The following is a 16193-nucleotide window of genomic DNA, read 5'->3' on the forward strand; positions in this document are numbered from 1 at the left end:
GCCTTCCTTGAGGCTGTGGCGCACTGCGCCGATGCCTTCAATGATGTGTCTACCATCACTCCCAGGTCTCTTTCAAGGTTACTCACCCCTAGCGGTGATCCCCCCATTTTGTAAGTGAACATCGGGTTCTTTTTCCCTACATGCATGACCTTGCATTTCCCTATGTTGAAGCTCATTTGCCACTTTTTGGCCCACTCTTCCAGCGCTGTCAGATCTTTTTGGAGATTTTTGCAGTCCTCCTTGCTTTCAACCCTGCTGTATAATTTGGTGTCATCCGCAAATTTAATAACCTCACATTTTGTTCCTGTTTCCAGGTCGTTAATTGAACAGGAGCGGTCCCAGCACCGACCCCTGCGGAACTCCGCTCGTGACCCATTGCCAGTCTGAGTAATGGCCCTTTATTCCAACCCTCTGTTTCCTGTCCGCCAGCCAGTTTTTGATCCATCGGTGGACCTCCCCTTGCACCCCGTGGTTCCATAGCTTCCTTAGTAGTCTTTCATGTGGTACTTTGTCGAAGGCTTTTTGGAAGTCAAGGTAAATGATGTGTATAGATTCCCCTTTATCCACCTGACTGTTTACCCCCTCAAAGAAGTATAATAAGTTAGTGAGGCATGACCTGCCCTTGCAGAAGCCATGCTGGCTCGGCTTTAGCTGCCCAGTGTTTTCGATGTGCTCCCAGATGCAGTCTTTAATCAGCGCTTCCATCATCTTTCCTGGGACCGAGGTCAAATTCACCGGCCTGTAGTTTCCTGGGTCTCCCCTTGAGCCTTTCTTGAAGATGGGCGTGACATTTGCTATTTTCCAGTCTTCCGGAATCTCTCCAATTTTTAAGGATAGGTTGCATATTTGTCTAAGTGGCTCAGCTATTTCATTCCTTAGTTCCTTGAGTACCCTTGGGTGAATGCCGTCCGGACCTGGCGATTTGTCGCTCTTTAGCCTGTCTATCTGCCTGAGGACATCCACTTTGCTTACCTCTACTTGGACCAGATTTTCATCCTGATCTCCTTTTACGATCTCCTCGGGTTCTGGAATGTTGGTTGTGTCCTCCCTCGTGAAGACTGAAGTGAAGAACTCATTTAGCCTGTCAGCTATCTCCTTCTCCTCTTTTACCACTCCCTTTCTGTCTCCATCATCCAAGGGTCCCACTTCCTCCCTTGCTGGTTGCTTCCCCTTGACGTACCTGAAGAATGATTTGAAGTTTGTTGCTTCCCCCGCCAGTCTTTCTTCATAATCTCTTTTTGCTTTCCTAACCACTCGGTGACACTCCTTTTGGTGCTTTTTGTGCTCCTTTTGGTTGTCCTCTGATTTGTCCTTTTTCCATTTTTTGAATGAGGCCTTCTTGTCCCTTATCGCCCTTTTCACTGCATTTGTTATCCACACTGGGTTTTTTGTTCTATTTTTTTTGCACCCTTAAAATGGTTAAGGGATTGGAGGAGCTGCTGTACAGCGAAAGATTAGAGAAACTGGGCCTCTTTTTCCTTGACAAGAGGAGACTGAGAGGGGACATGATCGAAACATTCAAGATAATGAAGGGAATAGACTTAGTAGATAAAGACAGGTTGTTCAACCTCTCCAAGGTAGGGAGAACGAGAGAGCACTCTCTAAAGTTGAAAGGGGATAGGTTCCATACGAACGTAAGGAAGTTCTTCTTCACCCAGAGAGTGGTGGAAAACTGGAACGCTCTTCCGGAGGCTGTTATAGGGGAAACATCCTCCTGGGATTCAAGACAAAGTTGGACAAGTTCCTGCTGAACTGGAACGTACGCAGGTAATGCTAGTGTTTAACCTAAGGGCCGCCGCGGGAGCAGACTGCTGGGCACGATGGACTACTGGTCTGACCCAGCAGAGGCAATTCTCATGTTCTTATGAGTTCTAGATTCATGCATTCAAAAGATCCAAGACCCAACCTCCCTTTCCCCCCTAAAAAAAAACAAAAACCCATAAAATGACTTTTGTCCTGGGTGGTACTCCAAGTTGTGAGTTGGAGTGAACAGGAAGTTCATGAAATAGTTAACAGGTTTATTCAAAACTTGTTAGTCCACTTATCAATTTTCTATTCGGAGTACGGAAATTTAAAATCTGGGTTATACATTTTAGACAACAAAGACAGGCATATTTGACATGTAGAGGAATAGAAAGGGAGGACTACATCAATGGCAGGGACAGTGTATCTCAAACTGTGTGGCAAGGAACACCAGTTTGTCTCCTGAGATTCCAAGTGTGCCATGGCACACTGAGGAGGAAGAGAGGCACCTGCCAGCTGACTTCCCTATGCGGTGCAGTGCCAGCGCTGCCCAATTCGCCGAAGGCCTGTATGTTTCCCCCTTCTCTCTAGCATCCTCCGGCTTCCCCCTGGCCTCCTGGTCTCACCTTTAAAGCTAATTACAGCAGCCTGCTGAGGATCGCCGGTAGGTAAAATGATTTTATCTAATATAATAAAACGCTAGGCTGCGCATGCGCAGTCCCATCGCGTGCGTCCATTTTCCGTGAGATGTACAGCATCTCAGATAGGAGAGCGCATGCACCTGAAACACTCTCTCTCCTCCCCCGAGACGGATGTCGGACATGGCGGTTGTCGGCCCGTGCTGTTTTTTGATCTGCCCTGCTCCTTGCCTGAAGTCCTCTCTCCTCCCCCGAGGCTGATGTCGGACGCGGCATCTGTCTCCCCCGAGGCGGATGATCTTATAGGAATCAATGTTCTTCGCTCTGCCCTGCTCCTTGCCTTACTATATTTTTACGTTGAAAGACCAGGCAGCGGCTCCTCTCAGGATCCCCACCTGCGTCGGAAGTCCAATGCAGTCGGGGATCTTGAGAGGAGCCGCCGCCACCGTGTCTTTCAACTTAAAAATATACTAAGGCAAGGAGCAGGGCAGAACGATCTTCAAAATGGCGGCAACTCGATCTCCGTTCCTCCGGGGGGGGGGGGGGGGGGGTGTCTGGGAGGAGAGGGATCGCGGCCACTCAGTGCCCCCACCGAGGAGCCCAGCAACTTTCCGCTGCCTGGGACCCGAGTCATTTGCCGCCCCCCCTCTTCCCTTACCACTGACCCGACTGGCGATTTAAGCAGCGTGTGCAGCAGTCTTCACACGCTGCTTCGGGCCCTTCTACTGCCCTGATTTGCTCCGGACGTGCCAGAGTAAATCAGGGTAGTAGAAGGACCCGAAGCAGCATGTGAAGACTGCTGCACACACTGCTTGAATCGCCATGTGGAGTCGGGCCCGCGGGAAGGGAAGGGGGGGCGGCAAAGGACTCGGGCCCGCGTTTGTAGTCGCGACTGTGGGAAGGGAAAGAGGGTAGAGGAAACGCTAATTCAGGCACAGGGAACTGGTGTGGGGGGAGGGAAATGGAAGGGGGAGGGAATGCAGCTTTGCACAGACAGACAGAGGGAGGAAGGGAGACAGAAAGACAAAAAGAAAGACACAGGGGCAGGTGCACAGGGAACTGGTGTGGGGGGAGGGAATGCTGCTTTGGACAGACAGACAGAGGGAGGAAGGGACACAGAAAGACAAAAAGAAAGACACAGGGGCAGGTGCGGGACAGCGGGAGTCACGTCAGGAGGGGTGTGGTATGCCGCAGAGGGAACTTTTCCAATGGGAGCAACTGGGCGGCTGTCGGGAGCCTCTGATCAGGGGCAGAGCAAGGTAAGTGTATCATAGGGATAAGAAGAAGGGGGGGGGGGGAGAAAAAGGAAGGGACGCTTACTGCTGGACAGGGGGAGAAGGAAAGAGGTGCTGATGGACAGGGGAGGGTGAAGAAAAAGGAACGGAGGCCTAATGTTGGACAGGGGGAGAAGGAAGGTGCTGCTGGATAGGGGGGAGGTAAAACAAAGGGAGAAGGTCTGCTGCTGCATAAGGAGACCTGTGAAGGGGTGGTGGTGGACACAGGGGAGGTAAAAGGAAGGGAGAATGGACAGGGGGAGCAGGCAAGGGGTGGTGATGGACAGCCAAGGAAAAAGAAAGATAGAAAGAAAGAAAGCGGCTAAGGAGAGAGAGAGAGAGAGAGAGAGAGAAATAAATAAAGAGAGACACACACACATATATTCTAGCACCCGTTAATGTAACGGGCTATAAGACTAGTTTTCAATAAAGTGATTGAAATGTGTCATTTTTGAGAATTTGTATGAAAAATGAACGGAAAAAATTGCATTACAATTAGTAAAGGGAACGGGATCTGGGGCAGAGCTTGGGTGGGCCTAAGGAGGTCTGTGGTTGGGGTACTCAGTTGATGTTTGTTAGACTTAGGGGGTACTTAGCTTGAAGTAGTTGAGAAACACTGCTGTAGGCAATCAGCTGGCGCCAGTGCCTCTCCTTCTCTCCGGCCCTCTTCCCAGCTGGCATTTCAGGGCCCATCTGGAGGGCCTCTGCACATGCGCGGACGTATCCACGCACTTCTGGGCGCCTCAAGCTGTGGGGCCAGTACCTTTAGTGTGCCCCAGCTCAAGAAACTTTGAGAGGCGCACTGGGCTAGGACAGAAAGACAGGTAGGGTTAGTACACTATTGCAGGTACTCTAAACAATGAGTTTTGGGCTGTATGGTCTCCTTCATTAACATGCTGTAATGAGGTATTTATAAGATGGTAAAAAAAAAAAAAAAAAGGGGAACCCCCAATACGATGCTTTTATTAGTGCAACAATGTTAGTACACTTTTGTCAAAAGGCTGTGCTGCCATCTTGTGGATCCTACTGAAAACTGACAATTAAAATGACTGAGATTTTCAGGCAGGGTAGCCACTGTTATCAGTGAACTTAAATTGTATATTTGGTGGTACGGTCTGTTCAAGTGGTGCTGCTGAATATGTAGGGTGACTATATGTTTGCTATTCGCTCTGCTGCTAACTGGATAATTGTTGGTTTCATCTCTGCTCCTCCCCAATATTATCGCGGAGGTAGTAGAAGGATGAAGACACTACCAGTGAGATGTGTTTGGAGAGTGAAAGGTTTGAGTTGAGAGTAATTCCTAGGCTCTCTGTACTTGGGTTTTTTTTTTTTTACCATCAAGGTAGTTGGTTCCCAGGTTAGGGAAGGGTGGGTCTAGGAGCATTTTTCTCTTCTAATCCATAGGAGTTCAGTCTTGGAGTTGAAGTTTGTTCGAGGTCATCCAATGCTTCATTTCGGATAAGCAGTTGTGCGAGGTGGGTGGTCTGGTTGTCGTGATTTGCTCCTAGAGATAGGTGTAGTTGAATGTCGTCAGCGAAGGAGTGGATTTTGATTTTATATTTTGGGGCTATGCCAAGTACTGGTTTGATGTAGAGCTTGAAAAGAAGAGGGGATAATAGTGCCCCCTGTGGTAGGCCATATTTGATTTGTTTCAGTTTGGATAGATTAGTGCTTTGCTCATGCTCTGGGAAAACCTCTATGAAATGTGGGTGAAACGAGGCACATACCCCTTCTTTCTGCAACAGGTAAGTTAAAGTTAGGTGCCCCCGGGCATTCCTCCTCCTCTTCATCCTCATCCCTCTTCCCACTCCTCCTCCCTCCACACATTCACCCCCTTCCCTTCCCCTGCGAGCATCAAAGTCAATGTGTTCCTCGCGCCCACGTTGGCTCCCGTTGACATCACTTCCGGGTGCCGCACATTGGACGTGGCATCAGAGGGAGAGCTGACACGGTCACGAGGAGCACTTTGAAGTTGTTGGTCGTGGCGAAGAACTAGAGGTATGGGGGAAGAGGCGATGACCTAGAGGTATGCGCTCATGGCAGGGGGTTTGAGGAAGGAGTGTGTGTGTGTGTGGGGGGGGGGATGTGTGTGTGGAAATGAGGGCAGGGTGGTGCGTCACCATGCCGGGTACTTCTCACCCTCGCTACGCCGCTGGTGACAATTGCACACCTAGGAAACAGAATACTAGGATTGATGGATGTGATTGTTAGAGTGTTGCATGGAAGTGTAACGTAAGCCTACAAGTTGATCAGCGTGTAATTGCAATTGGGTTTGGGAAGCCAAGAATGGGTGCCAGGTTTACCCACGTAACTAGGTCGACTTTTGGATTTCGAAAAGCCTCTGACCTTTGAAATGCCTCTTGCAGTGGGAGGTATAAATGCTGGATTACACTCATCGGTTGACTAGAAGGATTTATTCTATTTTGGAATGATTTCCGATGACATCAAAGCAGTAGCAGCTTGCTCAACATGAGATCAATACTTTTGCTCCCGCTCTTTCATTATGACTTATCTTCTGCATAATTCTATTTGATTTGTCTGAACGAGGTGAAGTAATTAGACTTTTGAAAAATTTGCTAAACCCTGTTTTTGGCCAGAGATTTTTCTCTCTGGTTTGGTTTTCGGGGTGGGCCAATGATTAGAGACAGTACAGCACTCCCTATAGGAGCTTTTTGCACCTGGAGTCGTAATTAATATAATACTTTGAGGCCCTGTTTGTTATATTTAAGAATTGTATGGTCTGGTTGCCGCTTCACACAGACAACGTGAGATGTTTTGCACATTTTGATTTGTGAGTTCTCCTACAGCATTGACGTTGTTGCCCACGTAACTTACAGAATGCATTGAGCTGGCGTTAGTTCTAGAAGCGTAGCGTGCGGTAATTTCCTGTGTGCGCTAAAAACGCTAGCGCACCTTAGTAAAAGGAGCCCCTAGTAACGATGTTGACTGCTTGATCTCCCCTGTTTGTCTTAAATTTACAGACAATGATAAAAATATAGCCCAGCCGCGTTAATCTAGAAAATCTTAATACGAAGCACAGCAGGATGTGCCCCTGAGGAAGATTACAAAACGGGGTACTTTGTAGGGCAATCAGCCAAGGCAACCCTTGAAGGACATGCTGGAATTCGTGGATAAGTTCCATTTTGAATTGACTCATTAATGATGCACAGTTGGGAACTTTTCTCTTGCCTATCATGAAGTATGGGTTCAGTGATTGATAGGTTTTAAATGAACTCTTGATACACATATCTCTTTTTATATTTTCACTCCTCACGCCTGGACTTAGATTATATATTCACCCATAAAATTAGATTTTAAAAAATTACACTCGGGTTAGCGTTGAATGATGTTTGTGGGGAGACCCGGCAGTGCGCTGTAGGGTGCACGTATATTGTGGATAACCCCAGATGAATCTCCTAGATATTAATGGAGATTCCCATAGACTGATTGGCTACCCGACCAAAACAATCATCTATTTTGGAATTAGGACACGATATAATAATAATAACAGTTTATATACCGCAGTACCGTAAAGTTCTATGCGGTTTACAAAAGAATAAAAGAAGGTACAAATTAACTGAACTTAAAGAGGTGAAAGCAAGTGGTTGATAGGTCAAGAGAACCGTTATTGAGAAGAAAGAGATGTATGGATCAGCTGTCTAGATATTTCAGGAACAGATGTGTTTTTAGATGTGTTCAGGGTGCTGAGTGTAAAACAAAATTTCTTGAAATATTGGAGCAGGTCTTTTTGGTATTGTCTTAAATTTATGTCACTTCAGTAACTATTTTTTTTTTTTTTTGTAAATCTTTATTGATTTTTAAACTTTGATAGTGCAATACAAATGGTAAATCATACAAACTGCATAAAAACACGCTATTAACTATACAATTATTACATTAAACAATCATTTTACACTTCAGTAACTACTATTAAACTTCTTGGTGCGACATTTGATGATAAACTATCCTACCATTAGCAAACAAGTTCCATGTTACAAAAATGCTTCTACAGGTTATGCATAATTCGTTCCATTGCAAATCTTCTGGAAACTTCGTATTTGAACATTTTAATACACTTGCTAGTCATCTCTTGACTAATCTAATCTAATCTTCTATTTGTGCGTCGCTCATACCTATACTGCCTCAAGGCGACTGTAAAAAGAGGTAAGAGGGGAGAGAAAGAGGAGGGAGAGAGAGGAGATGGATAGATAAGAGGGAGAGAAAAAGAGGGGAGAGAAGAGGAAGGGAAAGAGAAGAGAGGGTAAAGGAGATTAAGTATCGAACAGATGGGTTTTCAGTTTTCTTCAAAAGATGATGTGGCAAGGTTCAGTTCTGGTCTTTTCTGACTAGACTATTATAACGCCTTATATAAGGGAATATCCCAGAAGGAACTCGGAAGACTTCAAATCATACAAAATACTGCTTATCTAAGGCCAAAAAATTTGACCATGTAACAACCGCTCCTGATAAAAGCTCATTGGTTACCACTTTCTTACAGAATAACCTACAGAATATGACTTCTAACCTTTAAATCAGTGGTTCACAAACCTGTCCTGGGGGACCCCCAGCCAGTCAGGTTTTCAAGATATCCCTAATGAATATGCATGAGAGAGATTTGCATACCTGTCACTTCCATTATATGCAAATCTCTCTCATGCATATTCATTAGGGATATCTTGAAAACCTGACAGGTTGGGTGTCCCCCAGAACAGGTTTGGGAATCACTGCTTTAAATCAAGAATCTTCCACTCCCCAGGATTCATCAATAAGACTGATCATTCCCTATCATTCACCTAGATCAGGGGTAGGGAACTCCGGTCCTCGAGAGCTGTATTCCAGTCGGGTTTTCAGGATCTCCCCAATGAATATGCTTGAGATCTATTTGCATGCACTGCTTTCAATGCATATTCATTGCGAAAATCCTGAAAACCCGACTGGAATACAGCTCTCGAGGACCGGAGTTCCCTACCCCTGACCTAGATCACTGCGATCAACTAACCACAATCTCTTAGCCATACATTGTACATTGGATTCTTGTGAGTTTGTAGCCTCTTAACTACTTGGCTTTTTTTGTTGTTGTTGTGACTTTTATGTTTTTATATTTAAGGCAGCCAAGGACTCCATAAGACCCCTGAGGAAGGCATTTTTATTTTGCCAAAACACAGCCCCTGTTGGGTCATTTTTATTGTATATATTATTTAGTTTCTATCCTGTGGGTCACTTGTGACTGTAGACACCCTTTGAGGATTGTTTTTATGATTATTTTTTTTTAGGCTAATTGGACACTTATTAAAGTTCAAACTGGTGCATCCAATCATCTGTTCCACAATCTTTTTTTTTTTTTGGTCTTGCTGCTTCATTTCCTTTGTGGAACCTTTTGGTTTTTGTTGTGTTGCTACACAGAATTTGAGCGCAGGCATTTATGCCTGGTTTTAGTTGGTGTAAATTTGCTCCTCCTCCCTGGCAACTACTGTTATACTCAAATTGCACGCACGTGTTCTAGAATGCACATACTTGCACGTATGACTGTTACACATGTAAGAGCTAGTTGGGACTTTAGTGGCATTCTGTAATTTTAGGGCTCCTTATACAAAGGTGCATTAGGGCCTTAACGCGTGCTAGCCGGTAGGTGCTAGGCGGTAGTTTTCAGCTAGAGCATGCTAATCCGATGCGTGCGCTAAAAACGCTAGCACACCTTTGTAAAAGGAGCCCTTAGTATGCAAATGCAAGGGGCCATTCGCAGGGGGAGGTACATGGATGGGCCATGGGCACTAAACAGTTAAAACGCATGCATGGTGTGAAAGACTGCAGGAAGCCCTTCGGAAATTGGAAGATGATATTTAATGTGAACATTGGGAAGAATAATTCAAATAGTTACCAGATGCTAGGGCCCACCTTAGGGGTGCGCACCCAAGAAAATGTTCTAGGTGTCATTGTAGACAATAATGCTGAAACCTTCCTCCCAATGTATGGCAGCGGCCAAAAAAGCAAACAGGATGCTAGGAATTATTAGAAATGGGATGGCAAATAAGGCTATGAATGTTATAATGTCTCTGTCTCGCTCCCTGGTGCGACCTCACCTGGAGTATTGCGTTCAATTCTGGTCACTGTATCTCAAACATGATATAGTGAGATTTGAAAAGGTTCAAAGAAGAGCAACCAAAATGATAAAGGGGATGGAACTCCTCATGCATGAGGAAAGAGGTTGGGGCTCTTCAGTTTGGAAAAGAGACGTCTGAGGGGAGTTATGATCGAAGTTAACAAAATCCTGAGTGGTGTAGAAAGGGTAAAAGTGAATCGAATTTTTACTCCATCGAAAATGACAAGACTAGGGGGACACTAACCACTCTTTTGCTAAGGTGCGCTAAACGCTAATGCGTCCATAGAATATAATGGGCACATTAGCATTTAGCGAGCGCTAAATCGGCTAGCTTACCTTAGTAAAAGGTCCCCTTAGTGAAATTACAGGTAAATACTTTTCAAAACAATAGGGGAATTTTTTTTTTTCCACTCAAAAAAAGTTAAGCTCTATTGCATACACCACAGTCAGCTCCATAGGTTAGGGTGCTGCCTTGCAAGATATACCTGAAAGTCTAAAAACAGCAGCCCAATACATATTCACAGCACAAGGTCTCACCTAAAACCACTCTCTCTCTCCCTCCCTCTACCCCACAGAATCCTACCTATATCCATATATGTTCCTCCACTCCCCATTCATCCCCAAAGAATCTTTATCAGTAAGGGCCTACAGCCCTGTCCACATACAAGCATCATAACTGGCCACCCCACCCTCTGTCACACATTGCTAGGCCACCCATCAGAGTTGATGTAGTATGTTGAAAAGCTAATTACAAGATGATGTTTGAGGTAACTGCAGTTTGCAATTGTGTTTTAAAAATGTGTGTGGTATGGATCTTGCTTAGTCCACTTATAAAATCCTTCAATTCCTGCAAGTTATTGCCCGATTGCTAATATTCCAGTTTTGACTAAGATGTTGGAGTCTATTGTTTCAAGAAAACAAAATTGCAGGAAAATGTACAGGGTACAGGAATTTATTAAGATAACAAAAATCTAAAAACAAATACATAAAATATATCCAAAGAACTGGAATTAATATTCATGTGGGCCGGACCCGACACTGTCCATGTGTCGAAGAAACACTTCTTCCTCAGGGGTTCCAAATGTTGGTAATTAGAGTATCAGAAAACCAGATTGGCATCTTATGTTACCTCATTATAATTGTTTATTGACTGTGAGTCAGTTTGTTCTATACATATTCAAGACAGGGTAGGAGGGGATTATTTATGTCATAAATTGATTTTTGAATATTTATACTTGGGATGGATGAGAAGATATCATTATTTAGAATAAGATAGGATATTTATGATAATATATGTTATATTGAATAATTATTGATCAGGTGGGGAAAATGGATGATTATGAACATGAGAAATATGTATGTGCTTTTATTGTATTATTATGCATTGCATTAGTTGTATTGCAAAGTTGTAGTTTTGAAAATGAATAAAGAATTATAAAAAAAAAAAAAAGAAAACCAGATTGGATGAAACAAAATAAAAAATAAACAGGCGTGAAAATCTCCTGTGTAAGGCGCTGCACTATGAAACATCATTTTGAAGGAGGTTTGTTTGCCCTACTTAAACCTCAAACATTTAGTTTGGTATGCTCATGACTGCTGTGGTGAGATCAAAGCAGCTGTCTGAGGCCTTCAGAAAGAAGATTGTAGCAGCTTAAAAGTCTGGTAAGGAATTTAAAAACATTGTGAAAGAATTTGACATTAGCCATTCCACTGTCTGGAAAATAGTGTACAAGTGGAGGACTTTCCAAACAACTGCCAACATGCCCAGGTCTAGCCATCCAAGTAAGTTGACCCTCAGAGTAATCGCAAGATGCTAAAAGAAGTCTCCAAAAACCTAAAATGTCATCATCGGACCTACAGCAGGCTACTATTGATATGAAAGTGCATGCCTCTACAATCAGAAAGAGACTGCAAAATTTAACTTGCATGGGAGGTATACAAGGAGAAAACTTTTGCTTTCTTTTAGAAATTATTAAATTTTAAAACTTACAATAAGTGTAACAGCATATAACATCATTTTATACTTAAATACATCACTTAATAGCCTATCAAAATCTACTTCAGATTTCATATCCCTCCCTCCCCTATATTCAATTTGCACTCATAAGAAAACCAAAATACCCCCCACCCCCCTCTCCCATCTTGGATGTGCATTTTTAAGGGGGAAAAATGGTATTCATTGGTCAGACTGAAGTTTGCCAGAGAGAACATAGACAAACACCAGGACTTCTGGAATAGTGTTCTATGGACAGAACTGAATTATTTGAACACCAGAAAAGAGGACATGTTTGGCATACACCAAATACAGCATTCCAGGAAAAGAACCTCATACCAACTGTGAAGCATGAAGATAGAAGTGTCATGGTTTAGGGATGCTTTGCTGCAGCAGGACCTGGCCAGCTCACCATCATAGAATCCACCATGAATTCTACCATGTATCGGAGGGTGCTTGAGGAACATGTGAGACCATCTGTAAGAAAATTAAAGCTGAAGAGGAACTGGACCCTGCAACATGACAATGACCCAAAACATACCAGTAAATCCACCAAGGACTGGCTGAAAACCAAGAAATGGAGAGTCCTGGAGTGGCCGAGTCAAAACCCTGATCTTAATCCCATTGAGATGCTGTGGGGTGATTTGAAACAGGCTATACATGCAAAAAACCTCTCAAACATCTCACAGCTGAAAGAATTCTGCATTGAAGAGTGGGCCAAACTTTCCTCAGACCGATGTCAGAGACTTGTAGATGGCTACAAGAAGCATCTCCGTGCAGTTATTTCAGCCAAAGGGAGTAACACTTGCTATTAGGGTGTAGGGTGTCCTAATTTATTTCTCAGTTAGAATACACATTTTTGTGGATATCTTTTGTTTCATAAGTAAATCAAGGAAAACTTTTGTTGTTTACTTGCAATTACATCACTTTCTTTTCCAGAGATAAATAAAAAAAGATTTGACATTGATATGCGAACATTTCTTAAGAAAGAACATTTCATGGGGTGTCATAAATTTTTACATGACTGTACATGTAAACGCCATGATTTTATAAGTATGGGTAGTCATTTAAAATGAATGTTGTTCACATGGGGCCTGATTTAATATATGGTACCTAAAAATTGTTGCCAATCAGAATGGCACTTAACATGATTCTATAAAAGGCATATGCTATATATATATATATAAAAATCATGTTTAGTGGCCGTATGCATCACTAACATTTAGGCCAAGAAAAACCAGGCCAAAATTTGTGCATGGATTGGGTATATTCTATAACAATGCACTTAACTTTTAGCTGTGCCCATGATTCTCCCATGCTCCTCTCCTAGCCATGCCCCCTTTTAACATTTGTGCAAAGAACTGATGCACACCATTTTATAGAATGTGCCTACCAAGTTGGACACATAACTTCTAATTAGTGTTAATTAAGGTATGTTTGCCAATTTTTGGCAGCAATTGGCTTGTTAAACAATTAAGTTGTGTGGACACCAATTTGCATGTACAACTTTAGGATGCCATATATATAATGTGACAATAGTGTGCACTTTTCACAATGAGGGCACAGTATTTGCAGAGTACTCACTTCTGCCTTAGGGGCATGCATACATGAACTAACTAGTATGCATGTATGAACCTGCTTAGGAAAGAGCACGCATTATGTGTAAGTAGTATTTCATCTTTTAAGAAAAGTACGGTAAACACTATGGGGGGCTTTTATAAATGGCACTCACAAAGAATGCTAGAAAAGTTCAGAACACACCTTATATGGAATAGTGCTTAGGGCTTATGCCTGCTGAAAGCAGATGTAAATCCTGGTGCCCAAGTTGGGCATGGAGACCCATTATTCTATAACACTGCATGCAATGTTTTGAAATGCCTATGACCTACCCATTCCTCCTACATGGCCATGCCCTCTTGTAGGTTGCACATTATGGGATTTAGGCACCCAACACTTTAGAATAGTGCACAGATACACACATAAATCTTAATTGGTGCCCATTAATGCCAATAATTGGTTGTTAACATTGAATTATTTATTTATTCAATTTTCTATACCGTTCTCCCAGGAGAGCTCAGAATGGTTTACATCAATTTATTCAAGTACTCAAGCATTTTTCCCCATCTGTCCTAGCCGTCGCATTTATCTAATGTACCCATAGGATTAAGTGACTTGCCTAGGGTCAAAAGTAGTAGTGTCGGTTTGAACCCACAATCTCAGGGTGCTGAAGCTGTAGCTTTAATTACTGTGCCCTGCTCTAACAGCATATTAGCCAATTAAGTTGCATAAACATCTCAGATGCACACCCAAATCTGGGCAGCATATACAGAATCTGGGGGTAGGTGCCATATTGCATATTTGTAACAGCATTTATTTGACAATGGAATAAAACAGAAACACAAAAACATTTTGGGTGCCCATTCCTATTTACATGTACAGATGCTTCTAAAATAAGAACCATGACCTATAGAAATATTCAGTTACTGGAGCCTGAACATTGAAGGCAGCAGTTTATTATTATAAAATGAACTGATACACTTCTTGGCACAGAGGACATCCTTGATTGCAAAATTAGTCTTCATTTCTCTGAAAGAAGGAAACTCTTCTCATAAAAGGAAATTCCTTCCAGTGATGTGAGAGGGAACCACAAGCACAAAGATGCCCTTTCAGATGGATAATGGCACAGTAAATCCATAATTAGCATCAAACTGAAAAACAGGAAAAGGTGTTCATTTCAGAAGAAAGATATAACACACAAATCCACATGGAGAATGTGCTGTGATATTCTATATAGGGGAGAACTGACTTATTTTCAGAATAGATTTAAAAGCAAACCTTTAGAACTAAACATATGGAAATACTTACTGCTAAATGCCTATAAATGGGACATTTGTGTATTATGAAAAAAGCACATGAATAACATATTCCACAACTGTACCAGGATAAGTGAATTATAAAGAGATTAGGTTCTTACCTTGCTAATATCTTTTCCAGTAGGTAGGTGTGTCATTCTGGACAAGCGGGTTACCTCTCCATGGTCACAAGTCTGTGCAGAAGGAATCTACTCCTGATTTTTTCTGTAGCTCTCCTACTTCACTGGAAGCGCTACTGCCATCTACAGTTAGTCCCCAAGCAAGCAAGAGCTGTACCGAAATTAGGTCAAGTAGGGAAATGGGAAAAACCTCCCCAACTAATAAGTCTGTTCTGCTCAAAACAAGTAACATATGAACTATGAGCAATTAAACAGAGCAACAAAGATGCCAGCAGAAACATTAAAGGAGCTCAAATCATTGAGCAGCCACCAAAAGCTTTATAATTTTTGCATGGCCAGACATAGAACAAAAATAGACTTGAGTCCCATGTGAGAAATGAAATTACTAATATATTTCTAATAGTGCTAATTATTGCAAGGCATCATAAAAGTGTTCACACACACTTTAAGAAAAAGGGTAGCATATATCCATAACCACAGGTAATCCATGAATTGAATAAAGAACTGATAAAGAGTCAATTAATACAAAAAGGTAATACCTCATATTCCAGTAGAGGGAATAACCCAAGGATGTCACATGAGCGGCAAGCATGTAAGGGAAGGAGTAGTGGCCCAAATATGGGCAATTGTAAATAGGGTCGGAGGTCTGGAGAATAAGAGTAATGGGAGAGGTAATTAGGGGCGAAGAGATAGAAAGCAGCTAAGAAAACATTTGTTAACTGTCCTTGCTCCAGCCAATGAGCGAGCAGGCAGGCAGGAGGGGCTAAGAAAAGTTTGTTCTAACTATAAAACTAATGGATGTATTGATCTGTGTGTCTACCTTGCCATTTGTGTGTATTTTGGGCACCTTTTCTGGTTGAGGGAGGGGGGTCCAGGAATGATGGGGAAATGTCAGGGGATCCAGGGATGTTTGGAGGGGGGGGGGGGGTAGGGCTCAACAGCTCTTTTTTTATTTGGTTAATTTGGAGGTGTTATTCCTCAGCCAAGATCAGCATATGGAAAGCACTCAATGCACTGTTTGCTTCCCCCATGTTTGGGAGGGAGGGAGGGCAGTGACCACTGGGGGAGTAAGGGGGGTATCATTATCCGCAGGGCAGTGACAAAAGGGGCTTCTGCTCCTACTCTGATCTTCAACTTCCACCTCACCGTGAAAAGCTGGGATCCAGGTTCATCACTTTCTACTTGCTCTTTGGACGAGCTGAGAGCTGCTGCACTTCACCAGTTGCTTTCAGCAGTAATGTAGTGGGGTCTATTGGAATAAAAGTACATAATTTAGGTCAAAACATTCAAAGGTTCTGCAACATAAGACGTATACCTCAGCAGTAGGACCTCGTTTTTCCTTTCCGCATAAACCATTGGCTGTTCTCTGATTTTCTCTAATTTAGAGCTTTTTGTTCCTTCCATGAACACCGACGCTGACTTCAATTTTTGCCTTCGCCATCTTTAATTTGTC

At 43.0% G+C, this 16193-nt stretch overlaps 1 long non-coding RNA gene across 1 annotated transcript; it reads right to left on the reverse strand.

The window, feature by feature from the left end:
• Positions 1 to 14098: 14098 nt before the first annotated feature.
• On the reverse strand, positions 14099 to 16190 carry LOC117364268. The gene is made up of 2 exons (XR_004540196.1): positions 16056 to 16190; positions 14099 to 14456 (listed from the first exon to the last, which is right to left on the reverse strand). It is a non-coding gene; the product is annotated as an uncharacterized LOC117364268 (long non-coding RNA).
• Between the last annotated feature and the right edge of the window lie 3 nt (positions 16191 to 16193).

The sequence above is a fragment of the Geotrypetes seraphini genome, chromosome 7 (genome assembly GCF_902459505.1).
Source record: "Geotrypetes seraphini chromosome 7, aGeoSer1.1, whole genome shotgun sequence".
In the NCBI taxonomy this organism is placed as follows: domain Eukaryota; kingdom Metazoa; phylum Chordata; class Amphibia; order Gymnophiona; family Dermophiidae; genus Geotrypetes; species Geotrypetes seraphini.